Source organism: Ovis canadensis, chromosome 3 (genome assembly GCF_042477335.2).
Source record: "Ovis canadensis isolate MfBH-ARS-UI-01 breed Bighorn chromosome 3, ARS-UI_OviCan_v2, whole genome shotgun sequence".
Classification (NCBI taxonomy): domain Eukaryota; kingdom Metazoa; phylum Chordata; class Mammalia; order Artiodactyla; family Bovidae; genus Ovis; species Ovis canadensis.
The window spans coordinates 206,875,203-206,896,112 of NC_091247.1; the positions used below are offsets into that span (position 1 = coordinate 206,875,203).

Here is a 20,910-nt window from a genome sequence, read left to right on the forward strand (position 1 = left end):
ACTCCTATTCTAAGGCATCAACTCTGTTCTTTCAGTCCAAAAGGCTGCATTCTTATACATTCCAAACAGAAAATCCATGACACATATTATTTGCTGCCCTAGCACAGCCAGACTGCAGTTACAGCTAGCTGGCGCCAGTAAGAACAATTTACATAAAGCAGTCCACATTTGATGACCAAACTGAAGAATACTGCTGAGTAAACCTCCCCCATTTGTTCCCCAACAGGCACTGACTGGTTCTAGAATATATCTAGTTATCTATTTACTAACATGATTAAAATCCAGGTAATAAGAAAAAACCAACTTAGAGTTCTTATATAACTGAAATTCTAACCCCACTACATCAAAAATATTTTTCACCTCCAGAGATATTCAAAAGCCTTAATTTGTGGCATAGATCAACATGATTACATAAATCCAATGATTGCTACTTTAACAATCATTAAAAATATAAATTATAATTCATATTAGCTAAAAGCTGTCCTTATTTTACTCTACAGCTGCCTCTCAAATTTTAATTAATCACTTAAATAGTAAATGATCATTAAATAGACGTGTTCTTAGAATCATATTGCTTTATGTTTTACCAGATAATAAGATAATACATCTTCAAGTGTCACTATTACGATGTTTAAATTATTCGACATACTTACCACTGGTGAATATTACAAAAGTATGCACTCAATATCAACACTTAGGCATGTTACATTACAAGTATCTACATAAGAACATATTTTGTGTGACATATTCTTTTTGAACTTAAATCACTTATGTACTGTTTTAATAGATCAGATCTGACTGGGTAAGAATTGAGTCATTATCTATGAAAGTGCTAGTCACTCAAGTCATGTCTGACTCTGCGACACGATGGATTATATAGCCTCTGTCCCTGTAATTCTCTAGGCAAGAATAGGGGAATGGGTTGCCATTCCTTTCTCCAACGGATCTTCCTGACCCAGCGATTGAACCCAGGTCTCCCGCACTGCAGGGAGATTCCTTACCATCTGAGCCACCAGGGAAGTCCATTTAATATGCTAACTAAGGGTTATCCAAAATATGTTCCTTATTTTTTTAATCTTATGTTCAGTTGTCTTAAAACACAGGTCTTAAATTATCCCTACTGTGCAATAAATAAGGCTCTAAAGGAAATGATAAAGCTATATAAAAACAGGAATTGGTAGACTTCTAATACGTAGATAATCCTAAATGTTACCCATATTATCTCTGATAAGCAGTAGCAGATTTTCTAAAAAAACAACTATATTCCCCTCTTAGGATCTGTGCTCCACCAGCATCATATGAAGGGACAGGGACAAATACATAACATCGTGTGACTTCATATAGTAGACACTGTGCAAGTTAACACTTGGTGGGAGGAAAGATTTTATACCAAAAGAACAATTGATCATAAAATCTCAGAGTCAGAAATCATCCAAGTATTGTATTCATTCCAGTTTTAATTTTGATTCCTCCCTCTCTCTTTCTACTTTATACACCCAACTCTTTGAATAAATGTACTTTAAAATCAAAGGACCTAAAGTCCTTTAGTTCAGCATAAAATATAATGTTAATAACAAGTAGAGACTGTTTTTTAAAGCAAAATAAATTAATCTCAACAGTGAATTAATTAATCATAAGAAGCTCAAATTTTCTGCAGCCTGCTTATCTAAGTGTCAAGAATGGAAGTTACCACAGTAAAATTAAAACTGAGAAACAATGTTTCTCAAACTAACAATGGTAAAGAATCAAGGTTTTATTTCTAATCCATTACAGATTAGTACTCTTGTAAAACACAATGAAGATGAGTTATCTGGGGGTGAAGGAAGCATATAAAATATATGACTTTTATTCTTTGATATGATATAAAATTATTTTCTTATTTTCTTAGATTGATGTAAAATTTTCTAGACATTCTTAATTTTAGTTATCTAATGGAGGACCAGGAACAGATTAACTGATAACTGACCCTGAACTGACTCACAGAACACATTTTGAGTAGGGTTCACCCAGCTAGTCACTACCCCATCCCAGCTCCAGCATTTTCAGTTGAGCATCTCATATTTACTTCTGTGTTCCTTTTTTCCCTGCCCCAATGTAAACTCCTTGAGAGCAAGTGATCTTGTATTCCAGCCATCAAAATAGTACCTGGCAAATTAAGAGGGGCATAATAAATATTTATTAAATTTGTTGATTCAACTGATCATTTCACAGTACATTTTTGTTTCACTGTATCATGCTGCCCTAGCACAAATAAAAACTCTTTGTTTTGTCCCCTTTGGGCTCTTGAAGGTCTTCAATCTGAGATTTAAACACCTTGCTCTTGGGCATTGTTACTGTGTATCAGCCAGGGCCCTAACAATCCTCTCTCCCTAAACCCTTTTCTAGAGTACCTAGTACCCCAGACTTCTCAATCTCATAATGATTAAAAAAAGAAACACAGAGCAAAACAATTGCTGGAGGGAACCTTGTGAGGAACAAGGAACGGATCTTACTCATACTTTATTTGTATCATACACTACACTAGGTACTTTGTTTTGCCCATTTAAATCCCAGTATCAACTTTATATGGTACTTTATCCCCATTTTAAAGAAAACTGAAATTCTGAAAACAAATAGCCTCCATCCCATAAAAAATAATGAATAGGACCAATTGAGCACTTACTCTAAATAGGCATTATATTGATACTCTGAGCACTATTCTAACAAATGAGTGGAAGAACATGAATTCACCCTGACCCTGTTTGATGCTAAAGTTCGTATTCTTATCTGTAGTCCAACCACCTTCCTCATTTAATGGTCACAAAATGGCATCTAGAGCTTAAATAATTTATCCAAACTATGCAACTACTCACTAGCAGCACGAAAACAATCACTTCCTGCCTTCTACACTAATACTTTCTGCTCTTCATACCATGATGCTTCTATGTCAGCAAAAAAAAAAAAACAAAAAACAAAAAAAAACATCAGTCAGATGACTCCTCTGGGCAGTACTGTCTGGTTTACTTCAGCAGAGAAGGTAGACACCCTCAGATGCAGAAGCAACTCTAGACTTTTTTTCTGGTGTTAAACTCCCCCTTCTCATTAAACTCAAAGATTTATTGAGTAAACACTATTTTCATTATTTCCATACTTACACGTTAATGTCCAATAACAGACTTACAAATTACTAATAGAGAACACTCAGTGAAAGTTCTAACCTGAGCAATTTATTAAAAATCCCTTATGTGAATAAACTTTATTCTTTCTTCCAAATGACTTTCTCTTTCAGGAGTGTAAGAAGTGGGAAAACTAGGGAGTCAATCAATGTTTCCTGTGCAAGTTAACTGGATTTTCAACTTTCCCTAAAGCTTTCTCTCTAACTTGAAACTCACTTTCTAAAAATGAGTAACATTCTTCTAGCACATCACTGCAGTTACCAATGTCATGGCATTACATGAACACTAAGAAGCTGGCTTACACTGGAAAATGTGGAATTCAAATTCACATCAGATCACAATTATACACTACCATGTTTCATGGATCATCAAGGAAGTCTTCACATAGCTGAGATGGTAAATCTTTTATACATGGAAGTAAAATATTAACAAAAACAAGTATATATAATGGCCTACGAAATTAGTCTAGTACAGTGAAGAGAACTTTCTATTAGGAACTTATTCATTTTAAGTGTTACTATTTCTTACTGGAGAAGGAAATGGCAACCCACTCCAGTGTTCTTGCCTGGAGAATCCCAGGGACGGGGGAGTCTGGTGGGCTGCCGTCTATGGGGTCGCAGAGAGTCGGACATGACTGAAGTGACTTAGTAGTAGTATTTCTTAATCAATTTAAGCAAAACTCTTTTATAAAGTTCATTCCATTTACCTGTTCAGAAAATTGCACATTGTGAATATAATTTAACATTTTTTATTCAATATCATCATTAAAAACATCAGTAATGATATAACAAATAAGTATAGTAATAGATTTAATACAGTGATAACATGTAAAGAGAATTTATTATCACATTAAAAGACTTTGAGGAACATGTTCCTAGTTTGTATTTTTTAACCACTTAACTTTCAAATGAATGTCACTTTTTGCTGATGTCAGTGGATCTCCTTCAATCAGTAACCATGGTACTCTAATATAAAATCCAGGACAAGACAAATGTGTCGTATCTTCTAAACAGTAAGCTGATTTTACATATGCTATGTCTCCTACCACATGAAGTAGGTTAGATCTTACTTATGTTTACTTTCTTCTAGATGAGAAGCTGTATTTTAGATATTAATGGCTGCCAACAATCTGTGAAGTAAGCAGGATAGGGATTTAAAAGGAACAGCTCACAGGAGCCCAGAAGGTAATGTGAATCAATGAAGAGGACCAGCTGTGAGGAGGAGGCCTTATCTGAAGGAGACTATGTACTCAAATGTAGATTATTTTTCTCAAGCAAAATACATTTCTAGCACGACCCAATATTCTGTTTTCTAAAAGATGAGACATGCAGATTTTTGTGTAAAATCTGGCAACTTTAAGTATTAGAGAAATACAGCAGTGGTTAAAACATTAAAGAAGTCTGCTCGCTGCCAGTTTGTGGCCACTGAAACAGAGCTATACATACTATAAGGACTCTCATCTGTACTGAAACATAAAACTCTTAGGCCCTGAATTCAAGTTATCTCTTTCGAAAAAGTTATTTTCTCACCGCATGTGTGGACTACTCAGCCAGACTGGAACCGAAACATTCTCCTACTCTAATTTCTGCAATGACAACATTCTATATTGGCTTGACTTAATAAATACATCTGCCACTACCCACATACAGCAAAGGAAGGCTAATTTATTCAACAGAGAGGACCCAGGAGTACAAATATGAACATATCAATTACCAGGTGGATACAATGGTGTTAGTTACCACTTCTGAGCATGAGTTCTATGAGAAATTTCCCATTCTTTCTAAACATAGCACTTTCCCTGATCCAATCGTATTTGATATAGTATATGACACCTGAGAAAAGAAACTGAAGAGCATTCAAGTACTACAGGAAAGTTAGTATGCTAGATATTTGTGGAGTATTTTCTGGTATTATTCAAAAACATTATGTAAATCGCCAACATATATATCCTTGCCAAATAGATAGGATTTTTTTCTTCCATTTCATAGATAAGGAAATGAGAGTCAGAAAATGTAAGTTAGCCAATATAAGAAAAAGGTAGCAAAAGTATAATTCAAATATAGGTTTGAACTCTTGGTCAATGTTCTTTCTGCTACCTCAACATTTCTGCTACCTCAAGATTTATGCTAGCAAAATGGCTTATGAAAAGGGATAAACAAATGAGGAGGGCAAAAAGTGACAAAATAATAATGTAACACGTTAATTACCCAGCACCCAGATTTATTATGCCCTCAATTATTGAGCATAATAGCTAACATGGAATTCAGCGTAGAAAATTTAAAAACTGTCACCAATCCTAAAAGTAACAATCCCAGTGAGGTCAAGTTTATGTTTATAGTTGCTTATGTTCATAGCTGCAAAAGTACAACACGGCACTGAAAGAATCAGAAATGAGTAACCACAGTGTATTGGTGTTTCCTCTGTCTAAGTAATAATCAGTGGATTCATCTTGTGGAGGGTAAGATGGATGTAAATTTTATAGTCCACAATAGAAGGCAAGAAGAATGGATCATTAAACTTTCCTTGAGGCCCTACTCTGAAGGTTAACAGAAATTGATCAATAATTTCAACCTAGTCAGTTTCTCTCCAGCAATAAAGAATATAAAACCAAGTAGCTGGTTTACATCATATGCAATTTTTGAAATACAGTGAGCTGTTTGTACTATAAGAAGCCAAAAAAATAAGAATGATTAGAGTCATAGCACATTCACTTTCCTATTTCATACTCTAGGGCAAAACCTTACTGAAATGAAATGCACAATGGATAGAATCGCTCACATCTATTGGATTTGTCACACATATTGGATTCATAGCTCTTTTACTTTTTCACAGGCAAGCTCATATGTACATTTACAAAAAGAAATGTTCAGATTATGAGAATTTATTACAGCACACAAAATAAGTCCTAATAACTTTACAAAGAAATTAATACATAAAACGAACATACTGCAGCTGTTGATAAAACTGAGCTAATGATCCCAAATACATTTTAGGCCACTGAATAAATACTTATTAAGCTAGGAAAAACAATAATGTTGCTAAAAAAGTTTAAAAATAAGAACAAGTAAAACAATTTCAGGGCAAGGCAGCAATTTTAAACTGTTAAATCATGCAAATATAAGTCTTACACACTACTTTCATGAAAATTTGTATATCAGAAAAGAAATGAAGGATATATGTTCTAGAATACTTTTCAAGCTGAATTCCACAGTCCCTTAGCACCTAGATGTCTACAAATAGGTGACCTAGATCCTAAAGACCATAATTGTCATACATGATCTGGTTTCAAACTTTCATTTTTATCATAACAGCCTAATTGTTCTCATTTTATTAAGTTTATAATAAGTAAATGTCGTAAGTTTACATTATAAAATACACAATAAATACACCATTCATATATCCCTTTTATATGCTAGGATTCTTCATAACAATTTAAGGTGCAAAAAGTTGCTATTTTTTAGAAGCTGCTGTATTTAGAAAGTTCAAAACTTACTGTTCTATGTCATATTAGTCAGGGATATATTCATAATACTCTTAATAATAAAGATAGAGGGATGCACTATATCATTTAGAAAAAAAAATTACGTACTGCGATTTAAGTATCAGTGCTTTAATTATAAATAACTGTTCTGCTATCTGAAATAATACAGTAACAAAAATTTAATCCTCCTACTTTCTGGGTCACTACCGACTTACAATATCTCAATAAAGTTTTCTACTTCAGAACAACGTTAAAAAAGCTTTTTGAAAATTTTGAAACTAAATTAACAAAGTTACTGAGTCTTAGTTTAAGTATACTACAGATTTTAACTAAGTTAAACTGGACACACATATCATCACTTAATTAAAAAACTGAGACTTACTTCAGTCCTGTTGCATAAGAATATATTAGGTACAAAGAAAAAGGGTATCCAGACCTAGAAAATGTGAGCTATTTCTAAATTCAAAATCTGAATCTGAATGTCAATTTAAGCAAAAAATATAATGATAAAAAGTTAGCTCGAAACTCAGTTCTTCAAAACTGTGAAAGAACTGAGTGGCCGGGAGGAGGCAGCATAATAATAATAATAAAGAACTGGAATGCACAGTACAAAAAAAGTAACAGTGCTAAAAATTTTTTTAAATTTTTGTAACTGTGATTTATATCCAGAAAATTAACATTCTTCCCAGAAAGCAACCAAACAATACCTCCAAAACAGATACACACATACAAACTTAGAAAAATCACAATTTCCTTGCAAAACAAGACTTATTTATGGCTTCTTTTAAAAAAAATGTGAGATAATATATTGTTCTTTGTTTCTACAAATAAATAACAAGCACACTGAATTTTCCAACATAAAGGGAACATGAAGTTAATCAGAGCAAGAAAAGCACTACTGTGGTGATCAAATGTTCTGGTAACGACAGAACATAAGATGGTGAGAAATTACAGGAATTTAACCTTTGACCTCACTATGCTATGTACTGTTTCCATAAAAGAAGCTTATAGGTTCTATCAGCCAACATTTCAACTTCTTAACAAGCAAGCTCTAAGTTCACCTTCCTATATAAACTTAGTAAAATGCAAATATTTTTTAATTAAAATGTTCAGAGATAAAGAGTAATTGGTTCTTACCTCTGGTCCTGATGCAAGTGACAGGTCTCCTTAGTGGCATAGTGGCTGCCTAAGCAGTTACAAAGACTAGGTTAGCAGCCATTTTGAGACAGCTGCACTGTCTCAGTTGCACTAAAGTGTAATTAAGATGGCTGCAGTGTGCACTCAAGAACTCACACAGTGGAAACTCAGCTATGTATCAAACAAAGCCCCTCCCACTATGTCAGCCTGCAGGAAAGTGAACACTAACAACAGCTAATGCAACAAACAATGCAGCTACTCAGAACACAGAGAACAGAAGGCAGCAAGCCAGTTGTGTAACATAATGCCTGCAGATCCCGACTTGCAATACAGAGTTTGGGTACATCCTGATCCCAAACAGCTGAAAGTCCATGCCACATATTAGCAGTTACAGAGATAGAGCCAAATCACACACAGCAAACATCAGGGAATTCGCTTGAAAGAAAGCCTCCATTTCAGTCCAGAAAAAAAAAAAAAAAGAAGTCAAACTCTGCTCAAGGTCTTTTTTTTTTAACTCTTTTATAGTACTTTTTACATGAAAAGAGTGCCAATTTTTATAATTCCTAGAAAATTAAGTTTTTTAAATCCGAATAATCAATTTCAACTTATAGAAAGCTAGTTAAAGATTTTCCCATAGAATCTAAGCTCCAAAGTGCTCAAATCTAGCCAATGGTTAAACCTTGCAATCAGATTTTTGACTCTTGACAATAATTTTAAATAAGTAGTGGGGAGGACTAGAGACTTTACAGCTAAAATGGCAACAAAGCTTATTTTGTGTAACCTGCAATAAAGGTAAAAAAAATTTCTTCTAGTCTGTAGACCAGATGGTCACAAAGACATCTCCAGGTGAGTGGTTGGTCCCAGGGCAAATTTAATTTCATGCCCTGGCACAGACCTCTCAACATTTTGACATGGATGAAAAGCAAATAAAAATAAAGAATGTAGACACCCTCAGGAGAAAAAACAAATAGGAAGAACAAAAGGGTAAAATTCAGTCTGAAAGTGGGTATATTAACAACAAGAATTCGTTTTTAGCATTCCAGTCCAGTTCAGTCGCTCAGTCGTGTTCGACTCTTTGCGACCCCATGAATCGCAGCACGCCAGGCCTCCCTGTCCATCACCAACTCCCGGAGTTCACTCAGACTCACGCCTATCAAGTCAGTGATGCCATCCAGCCATCTCATAACCAACCATTAAAAGAAAAAGGACAAAAGCACAGAAAGAACCTGTTTGCTTGATAACTCACATCAGCTAGGAAATCCATCTTTTCCTTTTCTCTTACTTGGTTTACCTTCCTAAATTTAGCTGCCTTGTGCTCTCTTGTCTCTCTCCACCACTAAAGGTAGGTATTTATGAAAACTTGCTAAGGGTGTGGTAGGGATTAGCCAAAAGGAGATTGGCCCCCAAAACTAATGATTGCATAAGCTGAGTGATAGGCACATGGAGCTCATTATTTCATTCTATTTCTGTATACATTTGAAATTGACCATAATAAAGGTTAAAAACAAACATTCTGCTTTTTAAAAGTCCTTATTTATCCTCCATGAGATTAGTCAGACAATGTAAACTGCTTTAAGTAGTGCATTAGGGGAAGAAAAGTCGATATTAATATTTGATCCAAGCCACATTAATTCTTCAAAAATATAATGGATTCTCTGAGGGTGGCTCAGATCTATTTGTTAAAAGCAAGAAATTGGTAAACTGGGAAAGATTCTAACAGGACAGACATTACTGTAGCACCAGAATGTGGCTAAGGTTAATGGCAAAACAACCAACCAAAACATTTTGAGCTGCCTCATGAACAGCAGTTGATATTCAAGCAGCAGATTCTTTTGGAAGCTTGTTCTACAAAGATTTACATTATGTAACATACCTTCAAGTGTAGGGTGCTCCCCCGCACTCCTTAAACCTCCTATGTCTTGCCAAATACCTTTCCAATGGAAATACTAAGTACTTTTTTCTCAATCTAAGCTTTCCAGGGCAAGCTAAGCTGCTGGCTATTGGCTATTTGTGCTTAGTCGCTTACTTGTGTCCCACTCTTTGTGATCCCCGGGACTGTATGCAGCCTGCCAGACTCCTCTGTCCATAGGGATTCTCCAGGTTAAGAACACTGGAGCAGGTTGCCATGCCCTCCTGTAGGGGATCTTCCCAATAGCTCTTATTGCCTTTAAGAGCTATCTTTTCACCTAATTTAGATTTCAAAATAAGAAACATAATCTAAGTTCCCGCCTTATACCAATCCTCCTCCAGCCACTACAACCAATTTACCACCAATGTATTTGTATTCTATTATCCCAAGACACTTTGAGTCGAATCAATAAATATATTGATTGTCTACATGCAAGGGGCTTTAGAAGACAAGGAGTAGAAAAGTATATTAACATAAATCAAGATTTCATGTAAGTTTTATATACGTTGTTTAAAGTAATTCTCACACTAACCCTACAAAGTAGGTTTTTCTCCTATTTGTGATTGAGGAAACAGGCTCAGAGATTAAATAACTTCATGAAAGTGCTAATAGCTAAAATATATTCTAGACTACATTCAGCCTGCCTACTTGAGCTTTGTCCATCCCTTCCCACATGGGTTCTGTTTCTGTGCAGCACGTAAACAACTTAGAATAATGGTTAGGCTGCTACTCAGAGAACTGGTGTCATTGCCAGTTTCACTCCTTATCCCAAAAAAACTATGCTGGTTTACCCAATAAATCCTATTCATAATTGAACCTAAATTATCTTATCACTGACAATCCTTTTTTTGCTCTCCTTTCCCCTTATTATGCACAAACCCCAAACCAAGTGTACTTGGCTCTCTCAAGATCTTTTATACGTACCAACATACTCAGCATCTTTTGTCATTGACATCTTTACATATGAGTCCTTACAGGACAGAAATCAGAACCTAATTCATTTTCCACTCACTTCCATAGTGTGAAACACAGTTTTTATTTGCTCCATATTTGGTGAGTTGGGATTAATTCCTTGTGTTTTTAAATTTTTTTAAAATGCATTTTATTGAAGTATAGTTGATTGACAGCATTGTGTTAGTTTCTACTGTACAGCAAAGTGGCTGTCATACACATATATAACTTCATATTCTCTTCCATTATGGCTTTTCACAGCATACTGAATACAGTTTCCTGTGCTACACAGTAGGACCTTGTTGTTTATCCATTCCCTATATAACATGCAGTCTGCATCTACTAATCCCAAACTCCCAATCCCTCCCCTACCCCACCCTACTCCCTTGGCGACCACAAGTCTGTTCTCAATGTCTATGTGTCTGTTTCTGTTTTGTAGATATGTTCATCTGTGACAAATTTCAAAGCCCATATATAAGTGCGATCTTATGGTACCTGTCTTTCTCTTTTCTTGTTTTTTAAATTATGAAAGTACTATAAGACATTTACAAGAGACTTGGAAAATACAGAACGTAAGTTATATACAGTTCCATTATATATTACAATTATTTTAAGTAAATGAAGATTTTTAGCTGGAGTTTCAATATCAAACTCTCAAAAATTAATAGCATAGACAGAAAAGTAGGATATAGTAGACCTGTCAAGCACTATGAACCAATTTAACATAATTAAAAGACTTACACAACTTTACACACAACAGCAGGATACAAATTCTACTCAAGTTCCCATAGACTACAAACCAGGAGGCACTCGAACATATCCAGGGTAATTCCCTGTATTTTCATTTCTTTCACAAAAATCTGTGAAAATTTTACATCTTTAAGAACCTTCATTTTTAGGATCTCAACTCTTATTCTCTAGGAAGGAGAATATGTCAGCTAAGTTTTTAACTGTCAACTTAAAAAACTCTGCACCTCAAAATCCAAGGTGGAAAAAATATCTTTTGTAGAGCATTTTTCAGTTTTTGAAGTGTGTTTTTGTTTTTTTTTTTAAATAGGCACTATACAGGAGATAACATATGCTTAGAATAGCTGAATTCTGGAAAAAAAAAAAGTCTACAGAAAATTACAAATATAATCATATTATCTACTTTCAAAAATTTCAATACTACTAAGAAAGAGTACAACTTGATTATATAATGTCAGAGATTATAATCAACTTGTTTTAGGTAGAGAGTCTTAATAAACCCAATTAATGTTAATTTGCAAAAGCAAACACATTTGGAAGGCATTTCTAATGTAAGGTAAACATCTCCATGACTACTTAATGTTTTACCCTTTTCCTAAGTAAAACTAGCACTCTCATTTCACTCTTACTATGAACATGTAAAATAATGGTACTATAATCTCAAACATTTAATGACTACAGAATATAATCATTTGCCAGGGGTCACACAAGTAGTAATGAAAAAGAACCATAAGAGAATTAACTTTAGTCAACTACTATACTTTTAATGTATCACATATCATACTATTAGAAAACTCTGCATATGTAGAATGTTGAAACTTCCATGGAACCTAAACAAATGGCTTCACTATATTAAGTATAAAATACATTTTTATTAATTTTGTTAATACACTTTAATTACACAGGTTACTATCAACATTAAAAGTAACATTAGATGGTTATTAAGATGGTAAACTGAAAACACCTAACTTCACTCACTCAAATCCCATTAACCTACATTGGAGGTATTTTTTGAAGACATGAATTCTCAAGAACAAAGAGAAAACTAAGAGGGACAATAGCTACAAAGATTTCTGGGAATTGGAAAATAAGCAGAATCACTGGTAACTAACTAAGCAGTTCCCAAAACACTACATTCTAAGTTGCATAAGGAATAAGTTAGGAACCAGTTTGATTTACATGGCAGAAACTTCAAAAGATGTAGAAACCAGAATAACTAAGCACTTTGGAAATTGAGGTGAAGGAAGCAAATAGTAAGATGGCATGACTAAAAACAAGAATATTAGTGAAAGCTATTTGTGAAGCAGTGAAATCTCTAGATGTCCTTCCCACATTCTACTGAATACCTGCTCTCCCCAATCCTAGTAAAGATCTGAAAACAACATCCACAGTTTAAAAGGAGAGTAGTAACTCATCTAGTAAAGAATCTGCCTGCAAAGCAGGAAACCCCAGTTCGACTCCTGGGTCAGGAAGATTCCCTGTAGAAGAGACAGGCTACCCACTCTGGTATTCTTGGGCTTCTCTGGTGGCTCAGACGGTAAAGAATCTATCCGCAAGGCAGGAGACCTGGGCTCAATCCTTGGGTTGGGAAAATCCCCTGATGGAGAGCATGGCAACCCACTCTAGTATTCTTACCTGGAGAATCCCCATGGACAGAGGAGCCTGGCGGGTAACAGTACATAGGGTCGCAAAGAGTCAAGCATGACTGAGCTTAATCACAGCACAGCCCATGTTATGTGGCAGCCTAGATGGAAGTGGAGTTTGGGGGAGAATGAATACATGTATATATATGGTTGAGTCCCTTTGCTATCCACCTGAAACTATCACACCATTGTTAATCAGCTATACCCCAACATAAAATAAAAACTTTTTTTAAAAAACTGAGAGTAGCATATGAAAAAGAGAGGGATTGAATGCTCACTGAAGACAACCCAATCCTCTCCCTCCATTTATCTTCCAGAATGCTGGCAATAACATCCTTACTCTCCATGTATGAAAATGAAAGACTACTTTCTAAGGGTATTTAACAAGCACAGGACACAAGACCTTAGGTCTTGGGAACTCTCCAAAAACAGCCCATCCAGACCAGCCCATAATGAAGTCTAAAACTGACAAATTTAGATATTCTAATCAACTTTTTACTCTGCCACAATATATTATACAGTCAGGCAAGGAAGAGAAAGACAACTAGGAAAAGTCTAATATGGCAGACAAACAAACAAAAAATAAAACACATAGCCAGAGACTACACAGGGAGAACACTTCAAAAATAAATTAATATCCACATATATTAAAAGATGCTGCATTCATGTGTCAAGAATAGACTACTACAGGCAAGGAACAAACAACAGAAATTAAGAACGTGATAAAAAGAAAAACTCAACAGAAGGACCTCATGATAAAAAAAAATCTACCTGAGCAAAAAGACAAAGTTGTAAACAGGAGAGAAAAGAAAATGTGAGTATCTACCCGAAAATTCACCTTGGAATGATAGAATAGCAGAAGATATCACCAGTAAAATCATTTAAGAAAAATTCCAGTATTGAAAGACAACAGCTGCTAAACTGAAAGGGACTGATGAATTCCAGGACACAATAATAAACAGATCAATATCAAGGAATTAAAGTGAAATTTCAGAACACCTGGAAAGTAATAACAGATTCTAAATGCTTCCATTGAGGGAAAAAAAAATCAAAAATAAGAATGGCCTCAGATTTCTCAGTGGTAACGGAAGCAAGAAGATAATGGAGTGCCTTTAGAATTCTAAAATAAAATGATTTCCAACCTAGCCTTGTATACCTAGCCAAACTATCAATCAAGCATTAAAAATATAAAATGACAATTTTCAGACACACATGGTCTCAAGAAACATATTTCCCATATATGCTTTCTCAAAAAGCTACTAGAGAATATGGTCCACTCCTCCTAATGACAGAGTAAATCAATAAAGAAATATAGCACACAGAAAACAAAAGACCTACACAAAAGAGGGGTGAGAGAAATCCCCACAATGGTGAATAAAATTTTAAGGATGAAAGTAGTGTACCAGATATAGAAAGTGAGTAGGCAGCCCAGAGCAATGAGAATTAAGAAACAAAAATGAATCATGATCCTTCCTGCCACTGAAGCTGGATGGGTAGGGGAGGAGGGGTGTCTTTTTAACAAACATCAAAAAGTCCTTAGTAAAGAACTGTACCAATTGTACTATCAGGCTTCCCAGGTGACGCTAGTGGTAAAGAACCCACCTGCCAATGCAGGAGACACAAGAGAAGTGGGTTCGGTCCCTGGATGGGGAAGATCCCCTGGAAAAGGGAATGGTGACACACTTCAGTATTCTTGCCTGGAGAATCCCATGGACAGAGGAGCCTGGCAGGCTACAGTCTGTAGGGTTGCCCAGTTAGACTGGACTACATCTCAACTTTTATACAGATGAGATTCATGGATACACACATCCTAGTATAAAGTTATCTTCATGATCAACTTCTGTCATAACTGTATCAAGAAAATGAGTCAGGATTTCCACAATTCTATTAGTTCAATGTAGACAAATTAATGTAAGTAGATTACTTAACCATAGAACGGAGAGTAAGAATTACCTAGGACTAAAGTTTAATTTAGTTTACACTGTAGCTAACTAATTGCAGTTAACGTTTTATTTTTAATGGTCATATAAGAAAAGCACTATCTTCTTAATCTATCTTTAACTCTTAATTTAAGATATATTTTGTAGAAATGATTATTTAAATAGTCTCTTGATCCAATACCCTCAGAATTCAGGAGAAAAAAATATTCTATGAAAGATCTTAATATAGGTTGTAAGTTAACAAACCATCAGGTTATTTTAAGCACAATTCTATAGAAAAATACTAAATATACTGATTGGCCTTATTTAAAAACTACTTAGAAGAATGATTAAATCTTGTATAAAGTAGCATAACTGAGTCTCTCTACTTTATATGAATTCACATACATAGTTTCAATAAGAATTTGTTTTCCTTCCTTCCAGGATAAAACTGGATAAATCAAATTTGTAACCATGACCACAGAGACAGGTGATATTTAAAAACAAATCTCTTTTAATTAACTATGACAGGGAACAAGTACTGCACCTCAAGCGTAGAAATGATACCTTGTAGGTCTTCACAGGAAATCATTATAGTATGTCTTTTATAACTTAATGGATTCCCAGCTCAGAGGAATAAAGAATATCACTTGTTGACAGACAAGGAAAAATGTGGGAATCTTAAAGAACCATGACACAGTACAGCTTTAAGTACTCCAGGTGAAAACTCACTGAAATAAATTAGATGGCTCTTAGCTCCTAATCTTGTAATCAAGCAAATAAATAAGTAAATTATTATACTTTATAAAACTAGACAAGTTAATTCATATCAAACATAAATAGTTTTGTTAAGCAGATAAAAGGAAGCCCTTCTATACTTAACAGTACTTCGTTAGATCAATAAAATAGTTAAGTAAAACATCAAAATAAAATAAAGAATCAAAAAATCATTAAACAAACTTATATGGTCAAGTCTATGCCTTATGGAGTAGAAACTTGGTCACAGGAAGTGTTATGGAAGAAAACCTGACACTTTGTTTTGCCTCAATTTTAAGTCAGCATGTCCAGCAAGGTAAATAAGTGGTGAGGGATCACACTGCACCCTAAAATTACAAAAAGAAAACAGGCTAATTCTGTATGGACCTAGCCCCCGAAATAAATGACTTCATTTCTAACTTTGACAATGACAAGAGTCTGAAGAATTATGATAAACCTTGAAGATAAATAACTAATGTGAGAAAATGGCTGCTTTTTCATCATGAGGCTGGTGAATTCAATATCCCTGAAAGATTTTTATTCTTTAAATCTTCTAGTGGTGTTTTCTGTTTGTTTTTGTTTTAATTTAATGAATAAGTCCTAAATCTGGACTCTCTCACAAACCTTCGCAAATAAACTACTTTTCTGAATGCATATTTTTCCTACTAGGGAGTGGTATTATCAAACTTACTCCTTTAAGTTGTTTTTTAAACACTTTTAAAGTTCTAACTGTAGTAATCAAGAATACTGTCATTTTCTATATACCTCCTTGTACTTCAGTTCAGTTCAGTTCAGCTGCTCAGTCATGTCTGACTCTTTGCGACCCCATGAATCACAGCACGCCAGGCCTCCCTGTCCATCGCCAACTCCTGGAATTCATTCAAACTCATGTCCATCGAGTCGGTGGATGCCATCCAGCCATCTCATCCTCTGTCGTCCCCTTCTCCTCCCCAATCCCTCCCAGCATCAGAGTCTTTTCCAATGAGTCAACTCTTTGCATGAGGTGGCCAAAGTACTGGAGTTTCAGCTTTAGCATCATTCCTTCCAAAGAACACCCAGGACTGATCTCCTTTAGAATTAACTGGTTGGATCTCCTTGCAGTCCAGGAGACTCTCAAGAGTCTTCTCCAACACCACAGTTAAAAAGCATCAATTCTTTGGTGCTCAGCTTTCTTCATAGTCCAACTTTCACATCCATACATGACTACTGGAAAAACCATAGCCTTGACTAGATAGACCTTTGTTGGCAAAGTAATGTCTTGCTTTTGAATATGCTACCTAGGCTGGTCGTAACTTTCCTTCCAAGGAGTAAGCGTCTTTTAATTTCATGGCTGCAATCACCATCTGCAGTGATTTTGGAGCCCCCCAAAATAAAATCTGACACTGTTTCCACGGGCTCTCTAAAGCTGCTCATGGTTGCCTCTTAGTAAATATTCATGTCTTCCTAAAAGATTCATCAACTGATTGAAGTCAAATCTGAAAAGTATGTCAGCAACAATTGCTAAGCATTTTATATAACTAATCTCATTTAATCCTCAAAATAAGCCTACCTGGTAGGTGGTATTACCATTTTATGTGTAAGAAATACTGCTCTGAGACACTAGCTGGCCAGACTCCAAGACAAAATTATTATACGTTCCATTTCACTATATTACTAAATGGTTTTAGGAAAATTCCTTGCTTTTTTTTCTTAATTTGCTTGGTATTTTTAATCTTCCAACTATCATATCACTTAAGTTTTAGGGGGAAGAAGACATCACACAAACAACATAAAATTAAGTCATTCTACCTTTTCATCAAGCTCTTATTAATTTGCATGCATCTGTCCTTCAGATTTATATTTTAAGAACTAACTAATAGGTAAGCAAAAGTGTTTTTTAAATTTTTTTCTATTTCTTAATGAATGAAACTGAAGTTTATTTTTCCCAGTTATTTCACTATTTATAATTTCCCAGATGCAAAGTGTCTGTCAAATCTTTTGACAATTCATCCAGTGGGTTTGAAACGTCAAGGTTAATTATTCTCTGAAACGTTCTGACATCTGTGGATTATCATGAGTTAAATGAAAGGAGTTAAAATACCTTCTTCGCCCCCTTACCTCCTTTTTATTTGGCACCTAAAACAAAAGGGTTCTGTTCTTTCAATAAGCAAATATTTAGTGAATAATAAGGTAGGTATTGTGGAAAGCAACTTTATAATTTTAATAAAAGTCTTATACCTAATTAAAAGTGATCTGTCTTTAAAATGTGATACTTGTCAAATACATCAATAAGATAAAATTCCTCACTGCAGGACGCTTATAAAGTTCTACAGAAGTAATTATAAACATAAAAGTTGAAAGGAATAAAAGCCTTTAAAAGAGATACAAAGTAGAGCAAAGTAAAAAGAGAAATTAGAGACTCCTAGCTCAGGATAACAATATCCTTTATTAGGCACATTGTGAGTATATTCCCCTAAACATACTACTTTCCCACCTCTGAGATTCTGAATACCCTTTACTAAGAATATCCTTCTAATTCTTCCTTTAAAATACAATTCTTCTAAGGTTTCCTTGACCTCCATCTAACAGAATCCCACTTTTTGTGCCTCACACAAATATCTATTGTTATATTTATCATCTGTAAACAACTACTTTGACTTACTTACTTATTGCTGCTGCTGCTGCTAAGTCACTGCAGTCATGTCCAACTCTGTGTGACCCCATAGACGGAAGCCCACCAGATTCCCCCGTCCCTGGGATTCTCCAGGCAAGAACACTGGACTGGGTTGCCATTTCCTTCTCCAATGCATGAAAGTGAAAAGTGAAAGTGAATTCGCTCAGTCATGTCCAACTCTTCGAGACCCCATGGACTGCAGCCTACCAGGCTCCTCCACCCCTGGGATTTTCCAGGCAAGAGTACTGGAGTGGGGTGCCATTGCCTTCTCCTTACTTACTTATTACTTACCAGTTAAGTTTTACCTGAAAGCAAAGAATTTATGGCCACAATTATTTTTACCTGTATATATTACAAAGCCCTCAAAAATGACATTTTCTATCTTGAAAAAAGTATAGTTTACTTATATAGTTGTAAAGGAAGAAAAATAGTATCCGGATAATTCAAACATAAACTCAACTTTGAAGCTAAAAGAAGCAGTTCAAACAGTCACTCAGAGTTTACCTACAGTCTTTCATCCTTTTAAAGTAAGTTAACTGGCAAGATTCAAAGATATTACATTGAGTTCTTACAAAACTCATCATGATTTAATGGTTTCAGAGGCCAAGTAGAAAGAGAAAGAATTCTACCTAATCAGATATTCATAGTAACTAGAACTTCAGTCAGGAATCATGACTGTAAAGCTCTCAAAATTTCATTTCAAAGGAAGATGTGTGTGCAAGTGCATGTGTATTTACACAGTCAGGCACATCTGACTCTCTGCGAAGCTTTGGACTGCAGTCCACCAGCTTCCTCAGTCCATGGGATTCTCTCAGCAAGAATACTGGCGTGGGTTACCAGGCCCTCCTCCAGGGGATCTTCCCAACCCACGGATCAAACCCATGTTTCTTGTGTCTCCTGCATTACAGGTAGATTCTTTACCCACTGAACAATCAGGGAAGCCCTTCAAAGGAAGCTATAGAGAGTTATAACTGGATTTAAGTTTTAAAACAGAGTCAGTTTTCAATATCAAATTATGAATCAGAGACCATTTCTCCAGCTTCCTTTAGTAGCAGAAAATGCTAACTTCTCTAATATCCATTTCTTTCCTTTTATAAAATTTTCTAACTTTAGCTGAATGAATGGTTGTCCAGCCAGATACTACATTTCCCAGCCTTCCTCTCCCAGCTATGTATGTTCCAATGATTACATACAGACCCATAAAACATGAATCAAACCGATATATGCCACATCCATATGAGGCTCTCAAAAGAATGATTGTGCACTCCCATCATTCTTTCTCCTTTGCCCCTGGCTGGTGAAATCATCCATGTTCAACCTAGAAACCATGTTCGACATACGAAAACCACAAATATTAAGCCAAAGCCACTTACACACCTGAAGTTTTCCTCTGTATTACTTTATAAGAGAAATAAACATTCATTACCCTGAACACTAACAGTTTCTGATAAAGTTTAGCCTGTACTGTACTCCAACAGCTGCTGACATTTACTACCTAAAAGAAAATAAAAGTGAAAGTGAAAGTGAAGTCGCTCAGCCGTGGCCGACTCTTTGCAACCCCGTGGACTGTAGCCCACCAGGTTCCTCCATCCATGGGATTCTCCAGGCAAGAATACTGGAGTGGGTTGCCATTTCCTTCTCCAGGGGATATTCCCGACCCAGGGATAGAACCCAGGTCTCCCGCATTGCAGGCAGACGCTTTAACCTCTGAGCCACCAGGGAAGCCCCAAAAGAAAACAAAGGAGATTCAAAAAGCAGCCTCTTTCCCATTCATTTCCCCATTTATTCCTTTTCTTTAGACATTTAATCTAATAAGGGTAACAGGGCAGGTACACACCTAAGCTGAAAAGTCTTAACTGAGAAAGCGCTGAAGCAGTAAAGTCATTCATTATTGTTTCACCAATCTCTTTTTCTTTTGTCCCTGGTCCTCAAAAGAGCAGAATCTTTTCCTAACATCTAAGTTTACTCTTCTACAAAATGGAAGACATCATCGTTGACAATTACTGACTCAAGGAGAGATTCTTTCACAGCTCTTTCAGTTCCAAGAACCTTCATTTTTACATCCCATTCAAGCTCTCTATTAGAATGTAAAAGAGCCATACACATAATTCCTGGGTACCTACCAAAACAATGTTTCACAAAGTAGCATAGGGTTACACAAACAACAAAGAGAGGGAGAAAGGATTATACAGTTGGACATAATGACACCACTACCTCACATCATCATCACAGAAAGGGGCTCGCCCTCCCTCCCAAACTAAAAGGGATAAAGCCAGTTATTCATAGTTATCTGATACAAAATAACACAAAACTTTTTAATAATATTCTGAACAATGAAAAATTGCAGATGCGAATAAAGTATTTCTGACAGTAAAGTTAATAGATCATCTTCATTTCCCAGACATTTATGTTTATATACGTCCAATTATTATATAAAGACTGTCAAGTACACACATCAACTGTACTCTTAGGCCAGCCACATTTTTTAGGAGGGGGACCAATGAGATGTCCTAGTCATTCTCTTAAAGATTGAAAAACCCAAAGATCAAAATTCAAACC

The 20,910-nt window shown here is 35.5% G+C and overlaps 1 protein-coding gene across 8 annotated transcripts in view; it reads right to left on the reverse strand.

Annotated features, from left to right (window-relative positions):
- Positions 1-20,910, reverse strand: part of ATF7IP (activating transcription factor 7 interacting protein) — a 116,041-nt gene that overhangs the window by 88,494 nt on the left and 6,637 nt on the right. For 2 of the 8 annotated variants that reach the window (XM_069585656.1, XM_069585652.1), the window contains exon 1: positions 7,774-8,102. The exons of the other annotated variants lie outside the window; for them this stretch is intronic. The gene's annotated coding sequence lies outside the window, so the exon portion shown is untranslated. Of the gene's footprint in view, positions 1-7,773; positions 8,103-20,910 lie in introns of those variants that run through there. 8 annotated transcript variants of the gene reach the window in all.